At 40.1% G+C, this 10,053-nt stretch overlaps 1 protein-coding gene across 6 annotated transcripts in view; it reads left to right on the forward strand.

Annotated features, from left to right (window-relative positions):
- The first annotated feature begins 1,009 nt into the window (after positions 1 to 1,009).
- Positions 1,010 to 10,053, forward strand: part of LOC147010863 (teneurin-3-like) — a 417,211-nt gene continuing 408,167 nt past the window's right edge. For 3 of the 6 annotated variants that reach the window (XM_085858962.1, XM_085858963.1, XM_085858961.1), the window contains exon 1: positions 1,011 to 1,392. The gene's annotated coding sequence lies outside the window, so the exon portion shown is untranslated. Of the gene's footprint in view, positions 1,393 to 10,053 lie in introns of all 6 variants that reach the window. The other 3 variants (XM_085858959.1, XM_085858958.1, XM_085858960.1) reach the window with 2 other exon arrangements.

The following is a 10,053-nucleotide window of genomic DNA, read 5'->3' on the forward strand; positions in this document are numbered from 1 at the left end:
GCTCTAGGAAGAGTCTGTATAGTTCTATATTCTTTCCATTTTCCTAATGATGGAGCTCACTGTGCTCTTGGGCCAACACTCTATAAATTGTTTTTCACCCTTCCCCAGATCTATGCTACCTCACAATTATCTCTCGGAGTTCTACGGACAGTTCGTTGGATTTCATGGTCAAGTTTCTGCTCTGACATGCACCGTCAACTGCGGGATCTTATTTTGAAAGGTGTGTTTCTTTCTAAATCATGTCCAATCAATTGAGTTGGCCACAGGTGGACTGCAATCGGGTTATAGACACATCTCAACGATGATCAAAGGAAATTGGATGCACCTGAGCTCAATTGGGAGCATCATAGCTCAGGGGTTGAATACTTATTGACGTAAGACATTTCAGATTTTAATTTTTCAGTAATTTGTAAAATATTTTCAAAACAAGTTTTCACTTTATCATTATGGAGTATTTTGCGTGGATCGGTGACAACAAATTTAAGTTGAATCCATTTTACTCTCCTCCTTCCCCACACCAACACCCATACTCCTACCCCACGTGAGGACTTGTACATACATCACTACTGCGTTTTGTGTGACATTCCCTTCAGGAGTAATCGTGATGATGGATTTTTAGAGACCCTCATGCTCTGAACTCCATGAAATGACGCCAAAAATATTTAAATTTCTCTTTCTCTTTCCAATAAATCAATCTTAACGGAGATCAATTCGTGTTTTCTTTTGTTTTTCTCATTCATTTGGGCGTTGCACGTTTCTATCGGTATGTTTTTTTTTTCTTACTTTGTTGGTTCGTTTACCCGAATCACTTTTTCACATTCGACAGTTTCTTCAATTCCGCGCCCTCTTTACGATGCCGTGCCTCATACTGTGATACATCTTATTCGCTCTTCTTTCAATCCTGATGCCTCGCTCCTACCTCTCCCTCACTTCTATCCATCGCATCGTTCGCTGCCACAATCACCGTGTCCCCCACCCCACCCGACGTCTTCACAATCTCACGCCCTTACATCCCTCGCCCTACCAATCCGTTTCTCCATCCCTCCGTCCCCTTCGTTCTCACCCTCCCCGTCGTCTCCCTCCCCGTCCTCTCCCTCCCCGTCCTCTCGCCCACCCGGACCCAGGGCCGGGATCACATGCCGACTCCACGCGCCTCCATTGGCGCCGCGTTTACCATTCCGAGCGCGTCGGCCTCTCGGTGCGCACTCCCCACACTCTGTTTCTTTCTCCCCCACCCTGTGTGCATTCTCTTCCCCCAATCGCTCTCCCACTCCCCGTTCTATTTCCTCCCGCCTTTCCATCGCGCCCTTTCCCGCTCGCTGTGCGCTTGAGGTTCGGCCGCCACTCTGCAGAGTGCGAGTGGAGACGGAGCACGAGAGTGAGAGAGAGCCGGTGAGTGTGTGTGTGTGTGTGTGTGTGTGTGTGTGTGTGTGTGTGTGTGTGTGTGTGTGTGTGTGTGTGTGTGTGTGTGTGTGTGTGTGTGTGTGTGTGTGTCCGTGGCTCGGAGTGAGAGAGCCGGCGAGGGTGTGCACAGTTGGAGGTGTGAGAGCCCGTGAAGATGTCCGTGGATCGGAGTCTAAGAGCCGGTGAGGGTATCCACAGCTGCTCGGAGTGGACGGACGGACGGACGGACGGACGGACGGACGGACGGACGGACGGACGGACGGACGGACGGACGGACGGAAGGACGGACGGACGGACGGACGGACGGACGGACGGACGGATCGACTGAGGGACACATTTCCACACAGGCGAGAAAATGGGACGGATTAGGGAGGTAAACAGGAAGAGTGAGAAAAGTACGGCAGTGAGGGAATATTGGTGAAGAGAACGATAAGTACAAATAAAACGAGAGGGAGAGAGTGTGAGAGAGAGTGAGAGAGAGTGTGTGGGAGTGAGAATGTGTTAGTGAAACAAGAGGATGAGATGCGGAATAAGATCGAGACGGTGGGGCAGACACGGGACGGGGACGCGCGTTGGGGATGCGCAGACTCTCGGGGTGTTTGGGGAGATTGGTGGGGGGGTGGCGTGACATGGGGGAGATTGAGGTGGAATGGGGGTGATGAGGGGAGGGTTTGATGAAAGAGATGGATGAGAAAGACGAGATTTGAGAGATTCCACATTCCCGGGCTTCGGATGTGCCGGACGCTTCCCGGGGGAGGCGCGGCCACGATTAGGATGCGAGACGGAGCAGCTCTGGCTAACCCGGGGTGTTGGTTATCTTTTAAAAAAAACACAGATTTCATTGATAACATGCTGGTGTTCGTTATCTCTGAAAGGAGAGTTTGTAAATGGTAACCTCGGTGTTGATTATTTCCAAAAATACAGTTTGTAAATGGTAACCTGGGTGTTCGTTGTCTCACAAAGCACAGTTTGTAAATGGTAACCTGGCTGTTGATTATCTCGTAAAGTACAGTTTGTAAATGGTAACCTCAGTGTTGGTTGTCTCACAAAGCACAGTTTGTAAATGGTAACCTGGGTGTCAATTATCTCATAAAGCACAGTTTGTAAATGATAACCTGGGTGTTGATTATCTCGTAAAGTACACTTTATAAATGGTAACCTGGGTGTTGGTTGTCTGACAAAGCACAGTTTGTAAATGGTAACCTGGGTGTTGATTATCTCGTAAAGTACAATTTGTAAATGGTAACCTGGGTGTTGATTATCTCATAAAGCACAGTTTGTAAATGGTAACCTGGGTGTTGGTGGCCCCGTAAAGAACAGTTTGTAAATGGTAACCTGGGTGTTGATTATCTCAGAAAGCAGAGATTATAAATATTTACCGGGGTGATGGTTATCTCCAAAAGCACAGTTTATAAATGGTAACTTGGGTGTTGGTGGTCTCATAACGGACAGTTTGTAAATGGTAATCCGGGCTGTTGATTATCTCTAAAAGCAGAGATTGTAAATATTTACTGGGGTGTTGATTATCTCCAAAACCACAGATTGTAAATGGTAACCTGGGTGCTGGTTATCTCCAAAAGCACAGTTTGTATTCGGTAACTGGGGTGTTGGTTATCACTGAAAGCACAGTTTGTAATAGGTAACTGGGATGTTGGTTATCTATTAAAGTACAGTTTGTAAATGGTAATCTGGGTTATTGATTATCTCCAAAAGCACAGTTTGTTAATGGTAACTAGGGTGTTGGTTATCTCTAAAGGCACAGTTTGTAAATAGTAACTGAGGTGATGATTATCTCCAAAAGCACAGATTGTAATCAGTAACTGGGGTGTTGGTTATCTGTTAAAGCATAGTTTGTAAATGGTAATCTGGGTTTTTGATTATCTCTAAAAGCACAGTTTGTAAATAGTAACCTGGGTGTTGATTATTTAAGAAAGCACAGTTTGTAAATGGTAACCTGGGTGTTGGTTGTCTCACAAAGCACAGTTTGTAAATGGTTATCTGGGGTGTTGATTATCTCAAAAAGCACAGTTTGTAAATAGTAACCCATGGTGCTGGTTATCTCAAAAAGCACAGTTTGTTGATGGTAATCTTGGGTGTTGATTATCTCTAAAAGCACAGTTTGTAAATGGTAATCTGGGGTGTTGGTTGTCTGACAAAGCACAGTTTGTAAATGGTAATCTGGGGTGTTGATTCTCTATCAAAGCACAGTTTGTAAATGGTAACTGGGGTGTTGATCATCTCGAAAAGCAGAGTTTAGAAATAGTAACCTGAGTGTTGATTCTCTAAAAAAGCGCAATTTGTAAATAGTAACCTGAGTGTTGATTGTCTCGAAAAGCAGAGTGTGTAAATGGTAACCAGGGTGTTGATTATATCGAAAAGCACAGTTTGTAATTGGTAACTGGGGTGTTGGTTATCTCTTCAAGCACAGTTTGTAAATGGTAATCTAGGGTGTTGTTATCTCTAAAAGCACGGTTTGTAAGTGGTAATCTGGGGTGTTAATTATGTCTGAAAGCACAGTTTACAAATGGTAACCAGGGTGTTGGTTATCTCTAAAAGCACAGTTTGTAAATGGTAAACGGGGTGTTGGTTATCTCAAAATGCAGAGTGCACACCTTTCTAATTGGTAACCAGGTGATGATTGTGTAACGAATGGTAACAAGCACAGTTTGTAAAGGGCAACTGGGGTGCTGATTGTCTCTAAAAGCACAGTTTGTGAATGCTAATTTGGGTGTTGATTATCTCCAAAGGCACAGTTTGTAAATGGTAACCTGGGTATTGATGATATCTAAAAGCACAGTTTGTGAATGGTAATTTGGGTGTTGATTATCTCTGAAGGCACAGTTTGTAAATTGGGACTTGGGTGTTGATTATCTCTGAAAGTACAGTTTGAAATGGTAACTTGGGTGTTGATTATCTCTAAAAGCAATTTGTAAATGGTAACCCATGGTGTTGGTTATGTCTAAAAACACAGTTTGTAAATGGTAACATTGGTGTTGATTATCTCCAAACGTGCAGTTTGTAAATGGTAACCTGGGTGTTGATGATCTCTTCAAGCACAGTTTGTGAATGGTAACTGGGGTGTTGGTTATCTCTGAAGGCACAGTTTGTAAATGGTGACTTGGGTGTTGGTTATCTCTGAAGGTACAGTTTGTGAATGGTAACTTGGGTGTTGGTTATCTCTAAAGGCACAGTTTGTGAATGGTAACTTGGGTGTTGGTTATCTCTAAAGGCACAGTTTGTAAATAGTGACTTGGGTGTTGATTATCTCTAAAAGTACAGTTTGTATATGGTAACTTGAGTGTTGGTTATCTCTAAAAGCACAGTTTGCAAATGGTAACCCAGGTAAATGTGTGATAATTATATGGGACACCAAGTCGTTAATCACGAGTGGTGTTCACAATGTCCTCAAAGCGAGATACTTGTGGTTGTCAAAGAAACGCCAACGTCTTTATTACCTCCACCAACGAAGGTGGATGGAAGTTGTTTTTTCACCCCTGCCTGTCTGTCTGTTTGTCTGTGAGCATGACACTGTATCTGAAAAAGTTATGGACAGATTCGGATGAAACGGTGGACATTTTGGTGTGTGCCAAGGACGAATTCATTCAATTTTGTTGAATATCCTGATCCTGATCAGGATATAATAGGAGAATTATCGAAGTGATTCTTCACCATTGAGATCGGGCCAAAACGACATATATATATATATATATATATATATATATATATATATATATATATATATATATATATATATATATATATATATATATGTATGTATGTGTATATATATATATATATATATATATATATATATGTATATATATATGTATGTATGTATGTATATATATATATATATATATATATATATATGTAAATGTATATGTATATGTATATATGTATATATGTATATAAATATATATGTATGTATATATGTATATGTATGTATGTATGTATACATTTTAGTTTGGGTCCGAATCCAGATCCGGCCTATCAGTGGGATAGAAAATGTATGTTCTCGTTGACGGAGGTCTACGTTCTCCCGAGTGCTGTTCTAATTTTTCAATAAATGAGTATATTTAGCTGGGCTGTAAGGAAATCAATTCGATCCTGATATTTAAATACATATAATTAAAAAATAAATAACGATGTTGGTGTATTGTGATTTCGATATTTCATTCTGAAACTTTTTGAATCCCCACGTCTGTACGTACGTATACATATTTGACTTTCAATACATCAAATATTGACCAATTACGTTCCTATATGGACTATTTTACCGATTTGAATACCACCAATAAGGAGTAGACCTGGTGTTATTAATCCATTAATTATATTGATCTCAGGCACATAATGGAGCTTGTAAACATTACCTGCCAGACAAGCACATGAGACATAACTGTACTTTAACTTGAATTCCATGGACAATAGTAGACAATGGACAAATACATATTTTGTATACGGGACTTGAACCTGGCAAACGTAATCCTGACCCAGGGCTTCAGATGGGAATGCGATAGAAGCCAACCTCCATTCATGTGAGCATGGTGTTTGAGTTGGAGCGTGTGCGTTATATAATTTAATATTCTCCATTTACAATTTTATATCTTTTGTTACATTTTTTTTTTACCTTTTAAAACTTCATAATTTTGGTGCAGCATTCAATAAATCAAGGTACTTTTTGCTTGCGTGTTATTAATTTTATTACGTCCGCCACCAAAGGTGGATGGAGGTTGTTTTCACCCCTGTTTGTTTGTGAACAAAATATCTCAAAGGTTGTGGATGGATTCGGACGAGATTAGGTGGAGAGCTTTGGTATGTGACAAGAACAAAATGGTTAGATTTTGGTGATGATCCAAATTCAGATCTGGATCCAATAATTTTTTAAGTAATTTTTTTCACCAATGATAGGGCCAAAAACGACAAATATCATACCATGCACAAATATCAGGATATCTCAAAAAGGTAGTTGTGGACGGATTGGCACGAAACTTAATGGGCAGGTTGGGCTTGTAACAAGGAAGAATAGATAAGATTTTGGTGAAGATCCAAATCCAGGTCTGGATCCGAGAAATTTTTAGTGATTTTTTTTCATCATTGTGTGATAGCATGAAACCGACATATTGCAGGATATCTGAAAAGTTGTGGATTCATTTGGACGGAACTTGGTGGGCAACTTGCCTATGTAGCAAGAAGCATTGATTCAATTTTGGTGAGGATCCGAATTCGGATCTGGACGCGAGAATTTTTAAAGTGCGATTCTTCACCATTGAGTGATTGAGCTAAAATGACAGATAGCATTATATCTCAAAAAATATGGACGGATTCAGACGAAACATGGTGACTGAGTTGGTTTGGTGACGAGAACAATCTGATTAGATTTGGTTAAGGCACGGAATCAGATCCGGCTGATCAGTGGGATACAAAACGTAAACGAATCACCCTGGCAGAGATATGCGCTCAACCGAACAGCCTTTTCTTTCTAAGTGTTTTTTAAATCCAATTTTATACATTTGATGCATTTATATTATTTATATTTCATGTGCGGTACTTACCTTTGGGCTGACAGGATGACCAAGAGGTATGCACACTTGCCTCCAAGCTACCCAGCCTGAGCTCGAATCCCGACCTAGTTATAAATGGACATTCCGGTGTTTCACAGGCAGGGTGATTCATCGATGTATGTGCCATCCTTTGGATGGACGTTAAAATCGGTGTCTCATTTGCATAAGTGGGTGGGTCCCATTGTGTAACCTTTGTGAAGAGTAGATGAGCTATTGTCAGCACCATGCACAAATTCCTATTTCCTGTCTTAACTACTGCTGGGAAGGCAATGGCAAACCACCCAGACAACCTTTGCCAAGAAATTGCTTTGTCAGTACTGCTTTCCTGCTTTCAGGCAGAACAGATTAATATTTTTGATTTTTAGGTAATCTTTTTGTGTTTTTGTTTACTGTGTGTGTGATATAACTCATATATCTTAAATAATGGCTGTATTTGTCTCGTGGCTTTTTTGTCTTGACGAATAGACTGTGTTGTATCTCATGCATTTGTCTGAATGTCCATATGTGTGAGGTGTGTGTGTGGCAGCACCCCTGCATACAAGCCAAGTTAGACTCTTAAAAAACAAAAACAAAAACGTTAGTCCTTGATACATTGAAAACCCTCCTACTGATCCGTTATTTTTCCACTCAGTGTAAAAATAGCTTTATTAGTTTTCAACTTCGTCTCCTTTTATCATTGTTGTCATATACATTATTTATTTGAATTCTCAGCTTTTATATGATGGACATTTGTGGTTAATGGATGAATAAGTGCTTTAGCTTGACCCACGTCATATGATTGATGGAGTTAACTAAATGACAGCATCTCTTTTTTGTAATATATATATATATATATATATATATATATATATATATATATATATATATATATATATATATATATATATTTCTGGTTATTTAGAAATATGGCTGAAAAAATGGAAATATCAACCAAAAAATACACACAACTATATATATAATATATATATCCAAAAAAATATTATATTTACAATATATATATATATATTTACAATATATATATATATATATTTACTATATATATATATATAAATATATATATATATATATATATATATATATATATATATATATATATATATATATATATATATATATATATATATATATATATATATATATAATGCTTGTGTGTATTTTTTTGGGTGATATTTCCAATATTTCCATTTTTTCAGTCATATTTCCAAATAACCAGGATGATATATATATATATATATATATATATATATATATATATATATATATATATATATATATATATATATATATATATATATATATATATATATATATATATATTAGGGTGTTTCACTCATGGTGGTAAAAAAATGAAATTTGTTGAAAATTTTCAGAAGGGGTGTCCCCTTGTTTCTTATGACCCATAAATATTTTAGGCAAATATTTGGTTTGATTCGTCAATATTTACTGGTCCCACAGTTGGACAAGATTCCACATTTCAAGTGAAACTTCGAAAAAATCAAATGGAGGAGAAGACAAAAAATTGCAACGAACGTTTATTGAACTGAAAATTAACAAAAAAATTTATGAAAAAGAAATGTAGAGCAATTATGCAAGTAGAGCAGGGCAATCAAATTGTTGGGCTTAAGGAGCAGGAGGGAACTTAGCAGTCACTCCAGCCTTTGTTCTCTTGACGGTCTTGTGGTCATGATGAACAACTTTGAGGAGGAACTGCTTCTGCTGCTCGTCTTCGGTTCGGGCTTGGAGTTTTTGTATCAGTGCCACTCCTCTCTCTACTGCATCATTGGTGACCTGCAGGCCTCGGACGGTGGATCAAGTTTGTGGATATTGCAAAACATCTTCCACATTATGGGTAGTGACCATCCTCTCAGCAAAGATCCCAATGGCCTCTAGTGTTCGCCCTGTTACCAATTTGGAAAGACCGTCAGGGAGAGTGAAGTTCTTCTTTTCAAGTCTCTTGAGTGCTTTCGAGGTTGCTGGACGGCTTAGGTTCTTGACCATGGCCGCCCAGTCATCGGGAGATACTCGTTCGTCGAAGAAGGCTTGGGCTACTACTTGTTCTGAGAGGTACCAGAGGTGCCTTTGGAGGGCCTTCTCTGCCGTTGACCCGAGTTCTCTATCCACAAACACCTGGAGAATCGCCAAGACCTCCAGGTCATTCTTCGGTGCACAGTTTTGGGACAGCTGCCTCATGCCAGAATCTGACGTAAATGAGACTGACGAAACGGGCCAGTCGTCGGACTCCGCGTTTTTCCGAACTCGTCAGCTCCAGTTGTTGCAAAAACAGGGCAATCTTCAGGATATAAATAGCCTTTGCCATCCATCTCGCCTGATGGTAGACTCCAGGGGCCCTAAATCGAGGCAGATCTCCGCTCCATCCTCCTAGGTAGAGAAAAGAGAGCTGAAGGAGTTCGAGATAGTCCTCTCTTGGGTGGGCTGATTCATGGATGACTCTCTTGAGGAAGTCTATCATCTTCAGCCTTTGTGATTCGCTCCACTCATCCAGGGGTTGTTCGTTGCTGAGGGTACCGGCAGATGTCTTGTCCAAGACGTCCCATTTTCCTCGGAATCGTTTGAAGAGGGGAATGTCGGGACTTGGGGAGAGCCGAAGAGGAGTTCATAGGTGTTCTTCAGTACCACCTCATGAATGTGATGTCGGCATGCCAGCCAAAGAAGAGGTCTTCCAAGGGACTGTTCAATTATGGTGCAGGCTCCGCTAATCATGCCACTGTTGGACGCAGTCGTATCAAATTAGAGACCGATGATCTTGTCAGCAATCTGATACGTGTCCAGCAGCCGAAGAACGGTATCTGCTATTGACATATCGACATATCGGTATTGCTATTGACATATCGATATGCAAATATCAACATAGCTGACTAAGGGAACCTGTATGTTGTGTGCAATTGAATTCCAAATTCGTAACAATATTTAAAAGTTCATGATAGATGCTCTCAAAAGGCACCGTACGTGTGCTCAGTATTTAAGGAGATCCGGATCTTGGCGATACAAGAGCTGAGGCCAAGAGATTATGGTTTTGTCTTCACAAAAAGAAGAACAAGAAGAAGATGAACAACACCGAGCTCTCAAT

The sequence above is a fragment of the Eptatretus burgeri genome, chromosome 16, assembly GCF_056783735.1.
Source record: "Eptatretus burgeri isolate ZD-2024b chromosome 16, Ebu_testis_v1, whole genome shotgun sequence".
Taxonomy (NCBI): Eukaryota; Metazoa; Chordata; class Myxini; order Myxiniformes; family Myxinidae; genus Eptatretus; species Eptatretus burgeri.